Source organism: Balaenoptera physalus (assembly GCF_965194825.1).
Source record: "Balaenoptera physalus genome assembly, chromosome: 3".
Classification (NCBI taxonomy): Eukaryota; Metazoa; Chordata; class Mammalia; order Artiodactyla; family Balaenopteridae; genus Balaenoptera; species Balaenoptera physalus.
This window is the reverse complement of record NC_138890.1, coordinates 70,518,768-70,534,214: the sequence shown is the minus strand read 5'-3', so window position 1 is coordinate 70,534,214 and position 15,447 is coordinate 70,518,768. Positions and strand designations below refer to the sequence as shown.

General features: G+C 36.4%; 1 pseudogene across 1 annotated transcript in view; it reads left to right on the top strand.

The window, feature by feature from the left end:
- Positions 1–15,447, top strand: part of LOC309658826 (17S U2 SnRNP complex component HTATSF1 pseudogene) — a 39,151-nt pseudogene that overhangs the window by 13,714 nt on the left and 9,990 nt on the right. The window contains exons 2-4 of the transcript XR_014268312.1: positions 1,268–1,588; positions 2,550–3,000; positions 4,925–5,054. The product of XR_014268312.1 is annotated as a 17S U2 SnRNP complex component HTATSF1 pseudogene (transcript). The remainder of the gene's footprint in view (positions 1–1,267; positions 1,589–2,549; positions 3,001–4,924; positions 5,055–15,447) is intronic.

Below are 15,447 nucleotides of genomic sequence, written 5' to 3'. Positions count from 1 at the left end.
GGTGGCGCAGTGGTTAAGAATCCGCCTGCCAATGCAGGGGACATGGGTTCAATCCCTTGTCTGGGAAGATCCCACATGTCGTGGAGCAACTAAGCCCATGTGCCACAATTACTGAGCCTGTGCTCTAGAGCCCGTGAGCCACAACTACTGAAGCCCGCACACCTAGAGCCCGTGCTCCACAACGAGAGAAGCCACCACAATGAGAAGCCCGCGTGCAGCAACAAAGACCCAATGCAGCCAAAAAGAAATAATTTTAAAAATAAATAAATAAAACATATTATAAACTCTCAGCAATTAAAGCAGTGTGTCCCTGGTTCATGAATAGACAGGTAGGCCAATGGAAAATGATCAAAAGTTTGAAACAAAGACAAGAATTTAGTACACAGTATGACAGCAATAGGACAAAGATAAAATTTTAAAGAAATCTTCTTGAAACAACAAGATTGCCATCTGGAAAAGATAAATTCATACCACACACTGTATATGAGGATAACCTCTAAGCACTTGAAATATTTAAATGTGAAACACTGAAAGAAAATATGGACCAATTCCTTTATAACACTGGAGAGGCAAAGGCCTTTCCAACTATATAACTCAAAATTTACAAATCAAAATGGAAAGATAAAAATATTTGACTATGTAAAAGGAAGGACAGGAAAGAGAGGAGACTGAAAGGGGTGGGAGAGAGTGGGGAGGAAACATGAAAGAGAGAGAAGAAGAGAAGGAGGAGAAAGAGGAGAAGAAGGAGAAAGAGGAGGAGGAGAAAGAAAGAAAAAAAAAAAGAAAAGAAAACGAGAAATTTCTGCTTGGGAAAAAAACACCACAAAATCAAATGACAAATGAAAAACTGGGGGAATATCTGCAACTTGTATCACAGATAAGAGATATTCTTTTAAATAAAGATCTCTTAGAAAAGGTAAGTAACAGTAAAAAAAAACCCAAAAAACAACAACAACAACAAAAAAGGTTATGAACATAAGCAGTTCAGAGAAAATAATTAAGTGTGTAAAAAATGTCCAACCTTATTCATAATAAGGGAAACATGTACTGGAAATACACTTTGCTTCTATTTTTCACTTATCACATTGGCAAAATTCAAAAGTTTCACAACAGTTGGCAAGGGAATAAGGAAACAGGCCCTCATATATTGCTAATGCAAGTGTAAAATTATATAACCCCATAGAAATCAGTTTAGCAATATCTATTAACATTTTAAAACATGTATCTTTGCTCTGGTGATCTCATTTCTGGGAATTTATTCAAACAGATGCACCTGGCTGTATGCAGAAAGAAATATTTACAAGGTCATTGACTTGGGCATTGTCTGTAGTAACACGGTACTGGGAACAATCCAAGAGTGCATGTCCCCACCAGTCTAGAGCTCAGTGGGTGGTCTGAGTTACAGATAAAATTTTGGAATTGCCACATAAATGTATTTCGAGTTAAGGAACTCAAGGACACCTTCTAGTAGCAGAATGAAAGATGACCCAAGACCAAGCCCAGAGAGCCTAGGACCAACGTATAAGGAGAACCAACAGTTAGAGCTCAGGTGGAAGTGGAAACACCGGAGTGATCAGAGAAGTAAGAGGTAAGTGAGCGCTACAGTGTCACAGACCTAACAAGGTAATAGTCAATAGTGTAGAATGATACAGATTGATCTAGAAAGACAGGGCTAGGAAGGAAACTGTTACATGGGTTTGGCAAAATACGTATCGTTAATGACTTCAGCAAGAGTACTGGTGGGAAGGCAATAAGACAGGTTCAAATAGGTTGAAGAGTGAATGGTAGGTGAGAAAGTGGAGATAATTTTATGAAATTTTGCATTAAATGGGGACAGAGAAATAAAGAGCTTGAAGGGTATGTGGAGTCAAGAGAGAATTTAAATATTTTATTTGTATTTTCTTTTAAATAGACCATCTGGTTTTAAATAAAACAATACATAAAGCAAGATGAAAAGATACATTGATAAGTCTTGGTTCCATCCTGACTTGTCTCCTGCCCTTAGTAGAGAACCATTTTTATTCATTTCTTGTGAAAACTTGCAGTGTGTCTTTATGAAGATATAATAAGTATAAATACATATTCTTATTTCTGTGCCCATTTCAAGCATATAAAATACTATTCTGTACCTCAAGTTTTCCATTTAATAATGTATATGGGAGATCTTTCCAAATTAGTATACAAAGAGATTTCTCACTTTTTATAGTAGTTTTTGATGCCTATATCATACTTTATTTAAGCAGTCCCAATGCCCCCCTCCTCCCCAAGTATCCTTAGCACACTCTCAAAAACTTAAGACCCAATGTCAAGAGAAATGATAGATGGAAGAGAAGCCAAAATTGCCTGAAATTAAGTGCTGCAATCTTGCCTTTTCAAATGGAAATTAGATTAATTCTGGCTTGAACTTAAATTCCCTAACTTTTAATTCTTGACATAGAATTACAAAGAAGCCTCTCTATCGATAGATACTCAGAGGACTGTTCATTGACTGTGCTTCTTGGGGTCTTCTAGGATGATTCACAATTGACAGCTATTTTACTTCTTTCTAGTTGTTTGTGAATTACGTCTGGAATAGGAAGAGCAGCCAAGCGACTACTATGGCTTCATTGTGCACGATGAATGAGAACAAGGAATGCGTTATCAGTAATGGGTGGGTCAAAGATAAACTTGTGCTGACCCCGAGCTGCCAAATGTGGAAATGGAAATAGGTAATGCATTTGCTATCTTTTTTTATTGTGGCTCTTTGTGCTATTTCTTGAATGTACTATTATCTCTAACTGGACATCTGAGACAAAAAAATACCATTTTCTGTAGATATATGTTTTATAAATTGTCAATAACTTAATGGAAAATTAAAGCAATTCTCCGTATATTAAGAGCTGCAGTATTGAGACCAGATATTATATTCTCATGAAGACAAGCTAAAAATATTGAAGATGATACATGAAAGCTTATGCCAAAAAGGCAATAACATAATGAACAAATTTCTGTCGGACTGAGGTAAGTAAACAAAAAGGCAATTCTTTTTTGATGGTGCCAAGAAAACCAGTAAGGCAGAAATATGAACTAATTGATTTATATCAAAGCTAATGATCAAACCTATGCCTGTAAATCCTGTGTCAGTCAAATATCTTGGTGATTGGTAAGCAAGCCAAACTATTAAGCTTAAAGAGGAAGTCTATGAATGGTCAATTGTCTTTGATCTGCATCAAGATACCTGATTTTACTATTTAATTACCTTCATAAACTATTTAAATCCAAAAAGAGAACGTTATTTGAAGCTATTATGATCTAATTTTGTGCTGTATGAAAACATGAGAGACGTTTAGATCAAACGGAGTTTTGTAGTAAAATGAATCAATTTTTTACAGGACATGTGGGAAAGTTCTATATATGAGAAGAGTAAAGCAATAATACAGATTTCTCATATGCTTTCCTTAGATGTTAGTTACTGACACTGGACTAAAAAAAGACAATATGTAGGCAATAACCTATAGACAACCCCAGTCTTATCATGAAAAAGAAATCCGACAAATCCCAGTTAAGAACATTCTATAAAATATCTGTCTTGTATTCCTTAAAACTATCAAGGTCGGTAAAAACAAGGAGTTAATTAAATAGCAATTAAATGAATGAATAGTATATAGTATATTTATTTACTTTTATTTAGCAGACCCCCAAGGAGAGAGAATGTGCTTGATGGGGAAGGCTTGCAGGAGGGGCATGAGAAGGAAAGAGTTGGAGATAAGAAATTTAGAGAAAGCCTGCTTGAAGCTCCATGCATAGGGAGTAGGTCCCTGGAGTGTAACTGTCAAGATGCAGGAGTGGGGGGTCTCTAGTAGAAAAAATAAGTCCATAAATGACCAATATGTTTAATTTCCTAAACCTATCTGAAATGCTGATGATAGTGATGGTGATGATAATGATGATGATGATTTTCTCCTTCCATTTATAAGATTTGTGTAATGATTTCATGGGCTAGAAGTGGTTGGTCTTGCTATTGCCTTTACCAGTGACTTGTTAAGAATAGAAATGAGCCTCATATTCTAATTAATGAGACACCAGGGCAGGTTTTCTGAGAAAGTCCTTCCTTACTTTTAATGGACAGCAATGGAAAGCCAGACTTTCCAGCCAGATGTGAATGAGGACGCAGGTTGCCATAATTGTTGATGGCAATTCTGTTACAATGATAAGGGGAATCAAGCTAAAAAAACCCCAAAAAAACAAAAGAAAAAACCTGACACATACATACAGAAGCGCAGAGTTGACAACTGCAGAGAAATGGAGCAAAGGCCCTAATTGGACCACTCTACAATTTGTTCTTCATCTGGACTTTTATTTATGGGAGGCAATAAAGTCCCTTTAGTTAGCTGTCATTGAAAATATCCTGAGAGGGGCTTCCCTCGTGGTGCAGTGGTTAAGAATCCGCCTGCTAATGCCGGGGACATGGGTTCGAGCCCTGGTCTGGGAAGATCCTGCATGCCGCGGAGCAACTAAGCCCATGCACCACAACTACTGAGCCTGTGCTCTAGAGCCTATGTGCCACAACTACTGAGCCCATGTGCCTAGAGCCCGTGCTCCGCGGCAAGAGAAGCCACCGCAATGAGAAAGCCTGCACACAGCAATGAAGACCCAATGCAACCAAAAATAAATAAATAAAATAAATTTATTTTAAAAAAAAAAGCATCCTGAGGACCCTTCTACACTGTTGGTGGGAATGTAAATTGGTGTAGCCACTATGGAGAACAGTATGGAGGTTCCCTTAAGAAACTAAAAATAGAGCTACCATATGATCCTGCAATCCCACTCCTGGGCATGTACCTGGAGAAAAACGTGGTCCGAAAGGATACATGCACCCCAATGTTCATTGCAGGGCTGTTTACAATAGCTAAGACATGGAAGCAACCTAAATGTCCATCAACAGAAGAATGGATAAAGAAGATGTGGTATGATAAAGAAGATATACAATGCAATATTCCTCAGCCATTAAAAAGAATGAAATAATGCCATTTGCAGCAACATGGATGGACCTAGAGATTGTCATACTGAGTGAAGTAAGTCAGACAGAGAAACAGAAATATTGTATGATATCGCTTGTATGCAGAATCTAAAAACATGATACAAATATACTTATTTACAAAACAGAAACAGACTCACAGACTTAGAGAACAAACTTATGATTACCAGGGTGGGAGGGGTGCGGGGAGGGATGGTTAGGGAGTTTGGGATTGACTTGTTCACACTGCTGTGTTTAAAATGGATAACCAACAAGGACCTACTGTATAGCACAGGGAACTCCGCTCAATATTCTATAACAACCTAATTGGGAAAAGAATTTGAAAAAGAATAGATACATGTATATGTATAACTGAATCACTTTGTGGTACACCTGAAACTAACACCACATTATTAATCAACTATACTCCAGTATAAAATAAAAAGTTAAAAAAAGAAAGTATCCTGAGGTGCTCACTATCTATCAATACTAGGAAACACATCAGGGACTTTCAGGAGAGCAGCTAAGTCAGGTTCACATGTAAGTCAAGCACACAGTCTGACAGTATTAGCAGCGGTAATAAACCATAACCAGAAGGAAAAAAGGAGAATGAAATTAGAAGTGGCCATTATTGTGCAAAAATCACTTATAAGAACATATTTTGCCACATACTACCTTGCATAAATGGTACTTTCAAAGACGGATTAAATAAACTTTCAAATGCCAAAATAGATTACCTGAGTAAAGATATACTGCTTTGCTGCTCCCTGGTATCAGTAGCTGGCACCCTAGTTCCTGAGTGCCCAGTAATGGCTGGGGTTGGCCTGTGTGGCCCAGGCAAGCATGCCTAGGTTGCCAGTTTCAGACTGTTCCCTTTATCGAATTGTAGCTTTACATTCTCCGTAGAGCTAAGCAGATTGTGTACTTATACCAGGAGACTATAATGCTTTTATGGACTGGTGTCTGAATTCTTTTCCAGTTACTGTGTAGAATAAAATTTACATTGTCCTCTGAAAAATACAATCGTCTAGCAAGAACACAAGTATTACTTTAGTAACAATACAAAAATATACATTTAAGAAAAAGAGAGAGAAAGAGAACTCCATCCCATAATATTTGGTAGCATCTGAGATTTAGGATTGAATGTCTTCAATAAGAAGAGGAAAGGATGTTGAGGATGAGATCTCTGTATTTTTTTTTTCAATTTTTCCTGAGTTAAATTTTGTTATCACCATGTGACCAGAAGAGAACAGGCTATAAAAATGACTGAATTTTCTGCCCCAGCACATTCCATTTCTCATAGCATTAAAAAAACTTAAATTTTAACTTATTTCAAGAAAAATTACAATTAGTAAAATTATACACACATTTAAAAACTAGCTAATTAACTAGCACCTTTCTCTCTTCCCTGAATAGATAAAATTCTTTCCTAGCCTGGATTTAACTCTAATCCCATTCCCTTTCAAGTAGAGCCGTTTACACTTCACAACTCTTCTAATATCAATAATTCCACATAATTTAAGAGCTTCCTCTCCAAACATTCACTCTCATGTTTGTCCTTTTCCTAGGCTATATGAGTTTGAGACTAAGACTGCACTGTGTATCCACCTCCTCATTATCCAAGAACCACCCTTTCACCCCTCTCCCTTCCCTCCTCACCACCCTCTTAAAAAGCTAGGGCAAGAGGCACCTGTTACATCAAAGTGGGCCTATTAATTATAGCAGAACACAGAACAAAGAAGTCAGTACTTAGCTTCTGCACTTCAGAATTGCAAGCTGCAAAGTCAGTCAGAGCCACTGTTTCTTGTCTCTGGAGATAATATTCGAGTTTGCTAGACTGGAAAGGGGATGGGCAGTTACAAAAGGGTTGGATATTGGTGTGATTCCCAGAGAATGGGCTCTGTGCCTTGGCTGATGTCTGAGGCCAAGTACCAGGGAAGTGAAGAACAATAGAAACCCTAATTAGAATGGTGTGGGATCTGAACCCCAGTTCCAGTAAAGCCCCGGGAGGCAGCAAGACATCAAGATCCCCTTTATCCAACCTGGTGTGGTGTGGGTAGGAATTACCTGTTGCATGTTTAGGCAAAAATGGTCTGAGATAGCATGGGAGAATTTCTTCTTGTGCCAGCATGGCTTGGGAGCACAGCAAAGTATTTTCCCAAGCTTTTAAGAGGGGCATAATAGTAATGAAAGAATTGGAATAAAAAGCTATGAAGTTGGGGAGAAGGGTGACTTAGCTGCCACTGATGTGCCACTGGTCTGATCTGCAGACCAGGTGGGCTAATGGAATGATGGACAGCTCAGCAGGTGAAGTGAAGTGAAGTGAAGTGATCAAAAGTTAACCAGAACTAGTTTCACTTCCTGTGCACCTGAGTTTGTGACCTGATACATTCACCAGTCACTGCTCATGTTTTCCCATCTTCTTCCGTGTTTACTTTACTGAAGGAGAGGAATTAATTACTTCTTTGTCATAAAACTTTTAACATAAATAGCATCTGCTCACTTACGTATCAATTTAGAATTTTAAGAATATGTGTATATCTGAAATATAATAATAAAACAGGGATTTGAGTCTGTGGAAAAGGTTGAGACAATTTAGAGTGTCACCTACATAATCATTTGCTTAAAAATTATCTTTTATTTTAAAATATCTCCTTTACTACTCTTATTGCAGCTTAAAATTGCAATATATTAAAAGTTTAGTTAAAAATAATGGAATTAAAATTCTATAAATGATTACAGTTCATGGTGAGAGATATTTAGGAGGAATATAAGCAAAATTAAAACAAAAAGAAACAATTTTCAAACTGTTGATGATGTTTGAACATTTTGAAAAACAGATGGTTTAAAATCATAATATTGCATTATGTAGATGATAATAAACATTTTAAAGTGCATTTTTGCTAATAAGTCTGCATGATCAGATGTAATAATTCAGAAAAAATTGTTGCACAAAGATTTTATTGAGTTTAAAGTTTAAGCATTTTCCTATAACGGTAATGTCATTTTTTTATCCAGGTTATATGAACCTAACTTTTTCTTTTTTTTTAATGAGGACAGAGTAACAGTACAAAGTGGAGAGTATCTCCATTGTCTAGCATAGTACTTGGCACATAGGTGCTTTCAAAACGATCTTTTATGAATGAATGAATGTTATCCCCTTTTCTAAATATAGTACTATTAATGCAGCTTAAAATTGCATTATCTTAAAAAACTCGTATTGATCATGGAGTCAGCTAAAAAAACTATAACAGTTTATTTTTGACAATATTTCTGTGAAGTCGTATCTTTCTCATTGCATGTTCATGGTGTTTTTTACACTTTAAGTGCAAGAGCTTTGATTGATTACATTGTACTTTTAAGATAAGCTGCCTACTACTTTGTTCTTTTTCTTCTTTTTAAAATAAATTTATTTATTTTATTTTATTTTGTTTTTGGCTGCGTTGGGTCTTTGTTGCTGCACGCGGGCTTTTCTCTGGTTGCGGTGAGCGGGGGCTACTCTTCGTTGTGGTGTGCAGGCTTCTCATTGTGGTGGCTTCTCTTGTTGCAGAGCACAGGCTCTAGGTGTGTGGGCTTCAGTAGTTGTGGCATATGGGCTCAGTAGTTGTGGCTCATGGGCTCTAGAGCACAGGCTCAGTAGTTGTGGCGCACAGGGTTAGTTGCTCCACGGCACATGGTATCTTCCCGGACCAGGGATAGAACCCATGTCTCCTGCATTGGCAGGCGGATTCTTAACCACTGCGCCACCAGGGAAGCCCCTACTTTATTCTTTCTCTATATTTTCTCAATTGATCTCAAAATATAGGATCATTAGACCATGTTTCCATAGTGTACAGGTTTTACATTAGAGAATTGGAAGCAAAATTATTAACTTGTGGCTACCAGCATCTAATTTTAGAAGTTTTTCACAATTCATTGGAGAGGCTGTTGTTAGAAGTAATAACTTCTACTAAGTACTGTTAGAACTTCTAACTTCTACCAAATGTTAGAAGTAAGTTTAAGATATTAACTGAAATCCACGGTTATTATTCATTTTATTTGACTGGTCTTGAAAGTAAAGGTAATCAAACAAGAGCTAGTGCATGTTAGAAAGATGTAAATGAAATGAATGCTGTGGCGGAGAGAATAATGTCTCCCCCACATACACCCTAAGATTTCTATGTCCTAATTTCCAGAATCTGTGAATATGCTACCTTAAATACAAAAGGGACTTTACAGATACAATTGAGTTAAAGATATTGAGATGGGAAGTGTAGCCTAGCTTATCCAGGTGGGCCCAGGGTAATCACAGGAGGCCTTATAAAGGAAGAGAGGAAAGCAGAGGAATCAGAATCAAAGCCAGAGGCAGGAAGATGAAAGCAAAGAGATTTGAAGATGCTAAACTCTTGTCTTTGAGGATGGAGGCCCATGCCATAGACCAAAGAATGCTAGTGGTCTCTGGCAAGAATCTGGAAAAAGCAAGAAAACAGGTTCGCTGAGAACCTCCAGAAGGAACGAAGCCCTGCCAACACTCTGATTTTAGGACTTTGGACTTCTAGAGGTATAAGATAAATCTGTGTTGTTTTAGGCCACAAAGTTCATGGTATTTTGTCCCAACAGTTGAAACTAATATAGATGCTGAGTTCTAGGACAAAAGAGGATTGAGTTAAAAACAGAGACTGTCTGGTCAGTAGGCGCCTGGCTTCTGATTTTGAAATCTTCTCAGATGTAGCCCATAGGATTGTGAGACCGCTTGTTCATCAGGAAGGGATCAACCTGAAGCACTGAGAGCCAGAGGTTCTGAATTTGGAAAACATAGATCCCGCAGGAGATCTCTAAGTGTTTCGCCAGCGAATTGGATGCACCGACCTGGGAAAAAGGGCCATAGCTTTCCTCAGTTTCTCAAAGTAAGTCTAGAACCCCCCAAAAATTTAAGAAGCACCAAATTAGAACGGCGGTTTACTGTTTAATTTTATTAAGTAGTCTTTAAAATCGCCAATTATCATTAAAATTGCAGTCGTACGAGGATGTGAAATAACTGTCGCTTCAGTGACTGCCCACGAGTTCTTTCTGGCCTGCTGAGATGTCCGAGCTGTGCACGCTTAACACAGGATGCTCTCATTTACGCTCTTTGTCTCCTACAGGCGTTGTGTTGGTAACAATGGACTTTTGGATTTGTGATCAGGCAGCTTGGTAGCCATTGAACTTAACATGTTCTAATTTAATTCTTACAAGAGCATCCTGAGGGTCACAAGGAGTCTCCTGAAGCACATGGCTAATCGGGAGTGATCTGGGATTTCAATGCACACCTGAATTTTCATTGACTCTAAGAAGCCATGTGGTAGGGGGAAAATGAATGGGGATTTCTCAAGTACCACACAAGGAAGAGGGTATTTTGTGCAGCTACCTAGAGCTAGGCAGTGGTTCTCAGGTGTGGTTCTGGGGCAGCAGCAACAGCAGCACCTGGGAACTCTAGAAATGCAATTATCTGGCTCTTCTCCAAACCTATTGAATCAAACTCTGAAGGCAGGCCCAGCAATGTGTTTTAACAACCCTCCAGGTGTTTACAGTGTGAAAGTTGGCAAATCATTGAGCTAAAGCATAAAATCCCTTACCTGCTTATTGAATATTTTGCATTGATTTTTGTATTCAAGAAACAATATTCAAATTATAAGTTAGTTTTCCAGGACGGGGAGGGAGATGGGGAAGGAAAAGAAGGAAGGCAATGCAAGTTAACAGGAGAAGAGGAGAAGTTAATTTGATCTTTCTTTTCTTTTTTCCCCCCTTTTCTCTCCTTAAAAAAAGAAACAAATAAACTTTAATACATCCTTTCCTGATCACTTGTGGTGGCAAATAATTACTTCTTTCTAGGGCACTGGCTCTTAACCTAGGAGACCCTGAGAAAGCTTCCAGGGGTTTATGAGCCTCTTAGGCATTTTTCCTGAGATAGAGTTTTATCATCAGGTCAATAGTTCAGCCTTAGCTAATTTCCTGTAGTCTGAGCAGCTAAACTTGTAATACCAAGCATAACAAGGTCAAATTAGATTAAAGCAAACTGCATTGGCTAGGAGTGGCTTAGGACAAACTCCAACAGCCATGGCTATCTGATTTAAATTTCTTGGCTCTCCTAACTTGGCATATTCATTCAACTCCAGCGTGACCTTTCTTAGTTTTAACATTCAACTAGGTGTGCCTAAATCTAGGCTCTCCATATGACAAATGCTGAATAGAAAAGGAGGCTGGGACACTTGTAGACCAGGCAAACAAGGATGTGTGATCTCTATCTAAGTAGCAAAGGCTAATATAAATAAAAGATTACTAGGTGCAGTGAGTTGTAGTGAAAGCTTCAAAACCCCTTTTCTGAGCTCGTATGTTGTATCATATCTTTAGGCATGTCCTCTTCTTTGATTTCTGCCGACTCATATGTTCGCTGTATCCTGACAACTGGCATTTTCTTTAGTTGACGGACTGGATGTCCTTGAAGTCTCAGGGTAGCCTAACTGATGAGAATATAACCTTTGTGGAACATTAGCAACTCCCTTATATCCCATAATGGTCGTTCAACTTCAGGCTTGCATGCAAGATTTTTATGAAAATCTATTATTGGATTTGTTCACTGTATAATTTATCTTATTTAGAGACTTCATTATGTGGATGACTATTACAAATTGTCATTCCTCATAATTATAACATTTATATTAAAATCAGCTTCAACTGAGTTTTCAGAGTGCAGCTTAATCAATGTATCTTGCTTGGTTTAGCGTCTGATCATGCATCATCTACACAACTAATCTTCTACAAACATGTTCACATCTTCATCTTCATTAAGCAGTTTCGCCTATCCTCAGTTGTTAAAAATGTCCTCTCCTTTTTATGGCCAACCACTTACTTACTTCCCGTCAAGACTCCTCTTTCTCACTTGGTATTTTCTCCATCAGTTATGAACTTTTTCTCTTATATTTATCCTATCACTCCCTTGGGTCTTTCTCAGTCTCTAAGTTTATTCCTTCTGGAAGAAAAAAAACAAACAAACCCTTCGTCAATCTTGCGCCTCTTTACAGCTACCATCCCATCTCACTATAACTAAGATAAAGTCTTGAAAATCTACTCTGACCTTGTTATTTCCAGTTACTTACTTCCTTTGCATCTTAACTCAGTGATATCTTATTTTTGATGCCAAAATTGCTCTATAAAAGTACTTAATCATCAACTTATTGTTAAAGCCAATATTTATTTATTATTTATTGGATAACAGTAAACAAAATTTATTGTTAAATTTTTTCTTTAGATATACAAGGTTTATTTGACATCTTTGAGTACTTATTTCTTCTTGAAACTCTCGAATCTCTTGACTTCTAATACACTACTTTCTCTGGGTTGTCTATGTTATCTCAAAGCACTTTGCTCCTCTTTCTCAACTCAGTTCTTAAATATGGATGCATCTCAGGATTTCAACCTACTGCATTTATGATAACAGTAAACGGCACCATTATCCACCCACCCAATTACTCAAGTCAGAAACTTCTGTCTTTTTAGAGTCAGAAATTGCTCCTTTGGTTCTCACATAATGAGATCTTAAAATATATCTCTTAAATGTCTCCCCGCATCGATTGCCCTTCCCCCATGCCCTTTTCAACCTTTCTAATTCATACTCATTATTCAACAGTCATCAGAGACTTTGTCTTAACCAGGAAATCTTCCCTACTCCATAAGCAGTTTCTGAACAAATCTGCATTAAGCAAAACTTGAAGTATTAAAGTAACCAAGTCCGTCTCTTGCCAACTGACTGCACATTGCTCATTCACACTAAGAAAAGCAACTGAAAGCCTTTGAGTTATTTAAGACTAACTTCTATTTATTTAAGTTCTGGTAGCTGTCTCATCCAGCCTGTTAACTGGTCATACAATCTGGCCTTGTTTTCATTATCCAGAATAACCAAGCATAAAGCTGTGAAACTGAGATGGGAGAAGGATTCATATGAGCCCCCAGTTCAACATTATTTGCGTACTAGGAGAACTGTCAGCTATTCTAGAACAGCTTCAAAGAGCCATAGTAGATCCTAGGAAAACTGAGAGAAAGTGGAATTTGTCTTCTGCACATATCTACCTTTATTTCTATCCTTTCTTTCAGCTTCATGGTATTCCTATCTCTTGTGTGTCTTCTAAGCTATAAATATTTGGAGTCTACTTTCCCCATATCCCTAATATTATATCTATGTTCACTATGTTTTTCCTTAGAGTTAGCTAAGGTAAAGGAAATTGATGTTAAATGTGCTTGCATGAAACTTATGCCCATTTTAATATTGATAGAATTGAGTATGGGGCATTGCATACCATGAATCTGTTAAACCCTTGGCTTATAAATATTAAATATAATATTAATGATTGAATTCTGAGATTCTGACTTTCAATGGATCTTATGCTATTCTATTAAAACTCTTATTTTTAATAAGTTTAAGAAATGAAGAAACCATTTTAACTAGATTAGAAGGAGATGAAATGACATGTAAAAAAACAAAAGGGGAATTATCTTTACTGATAGTAGCAAACTAGGTAATTAAAACCACTCTTCTCACTGAGAACTAGAAAACTTACATAAAATTTGTTGTAAAACATTTACTTGAAGTGATCACTATCCTAACAAGACAGTAAAAAATTAGTGGATGAGAAGACAGAAAGGCAGAGAAATACAGCATCCCTTTGGGGCTGCTTTGGCCCAGAGGTCTTTGGTCAACCCTGAAGTGGTGGTAGAGAAGCTGAGCAACACTATTGAAGAAATTAGAGGATATGGGAACAAAAATTATCCTCCAGAGCCCACCAATTGTGGGGACCCTTATAAATGCCCAATGCCATAGATTAAGGCTCAAAAAATTGCATTCTAGGAGTTAGCGTAAACTGGGAATGAATCAGCTCTTGCAGAGACTATAGAACAGCTTTAAGGCATCTGAGACGTTCTGAAAAATCCCAATCCTAGCACTTAGTAATTTACATTTAACGTAACTAGTACTTGAAATTATAACCAGTATCAATAGTATTTGAGTTAAAATTTACAATCTTGCTACTTGCTTTCTACATAGTCTATCTCTTTGCTTTTCCTTTCTCTACTTTTGTGACTTCTTTAACCATCTTCCTATTTATCTGTCACTAACTTAAATTTTATCTGGATTAGAATTTGAATTTCTTGAATCTAACGATTGAAGTCTTCCATTAGTTTTAGGAAATTCTTAGTTGTTATCTCTTCAAATATTCCTTCTGTCCCATTCTTTCTTTCTCTCTTTTTTCTTTCTGGAACTTTAGTTAAAAGTATGTTAGACATTCAGAAAAATACAACTTACTTAAACTGATACAAAAGAAGATAGTAAATCTGAATATTCTATTAAGTAAATTCAATCTTTAATTAAAGATCTCTCATACAGTTAAAATACTTAATATATTATCATAGCATCACAAACAGAAAAAAGAAAAAAGAAAATACAGAAACCATTAACATACCTGTGTACATATAGACATTTGACTTACGAAAAATGTAGCACTAGAGAGTGGTGGGAAAATTACATTGATTTCAAAATATTACGCTGTGAAAATTGGATATCCATGTGGGAAAATAATGAAACTTGTTTCAGCATCATGCCACAAGCAAAAATCAATACAAATTGATTGCAAATCTCAATGTGAAAGCAAAAACAATAAAGATTTTAGATGATGAGAGAATATGAACTCGGGAGGTGAAAAATTTTAAACAGAACCAAAACACTAGCTATGAAGAAGGTTAATATCTCTAATTCAATTGAAATTAAGACTTTATGTTTTTCTAAATCTATCATTAAGAAGATGAAAATTCCAGCCACAGATTATGAGAGAACATGTACACACACAGAGAAAACTCACTTTTTATTGAAAAGAATATATAACATTAGGTAAATGGCTAGAATAGCAAAAATCTATAATCCTATATTAAAATAAACTCATTTTTGCATTTTGCATTTTACCCTCTATGTGCACAAATATTCTTATATTGTAATCATGGAATACATAAAATTTTGGATTACTTTAGAATAAATATGTTTTAATTTTCTATATTCCCTATTTTTAAAGCCTTCATAGATGTAAATAATAAGGTATTATGCATAATAAAAGCTGATGCTAATGTATATTTACGTTTTAAAGCAAAGGAACTTTACTCATGAAAAACAGTATGGCATAAGTGGATAACACATGGAAAATATTAAATAAATTAGTTTTATCACTTTATGTTTTATGGTTTTCATTATAAAAATTAAATAGATTAAAATAAATCAAGTATAAGAAAGCTTTCAGATTTAAAACTTTGTGATAACATTTAGTAAAATTAAAATTTCCCTGAGCTAAAGCCTTAACATTCAAATTAAATTTAACCCATCTTATTTAGAAAGCAGAAGAGTAGCCCATAGTCATAAAATAACAAATATTAGAAATATATGATTATAAATAATG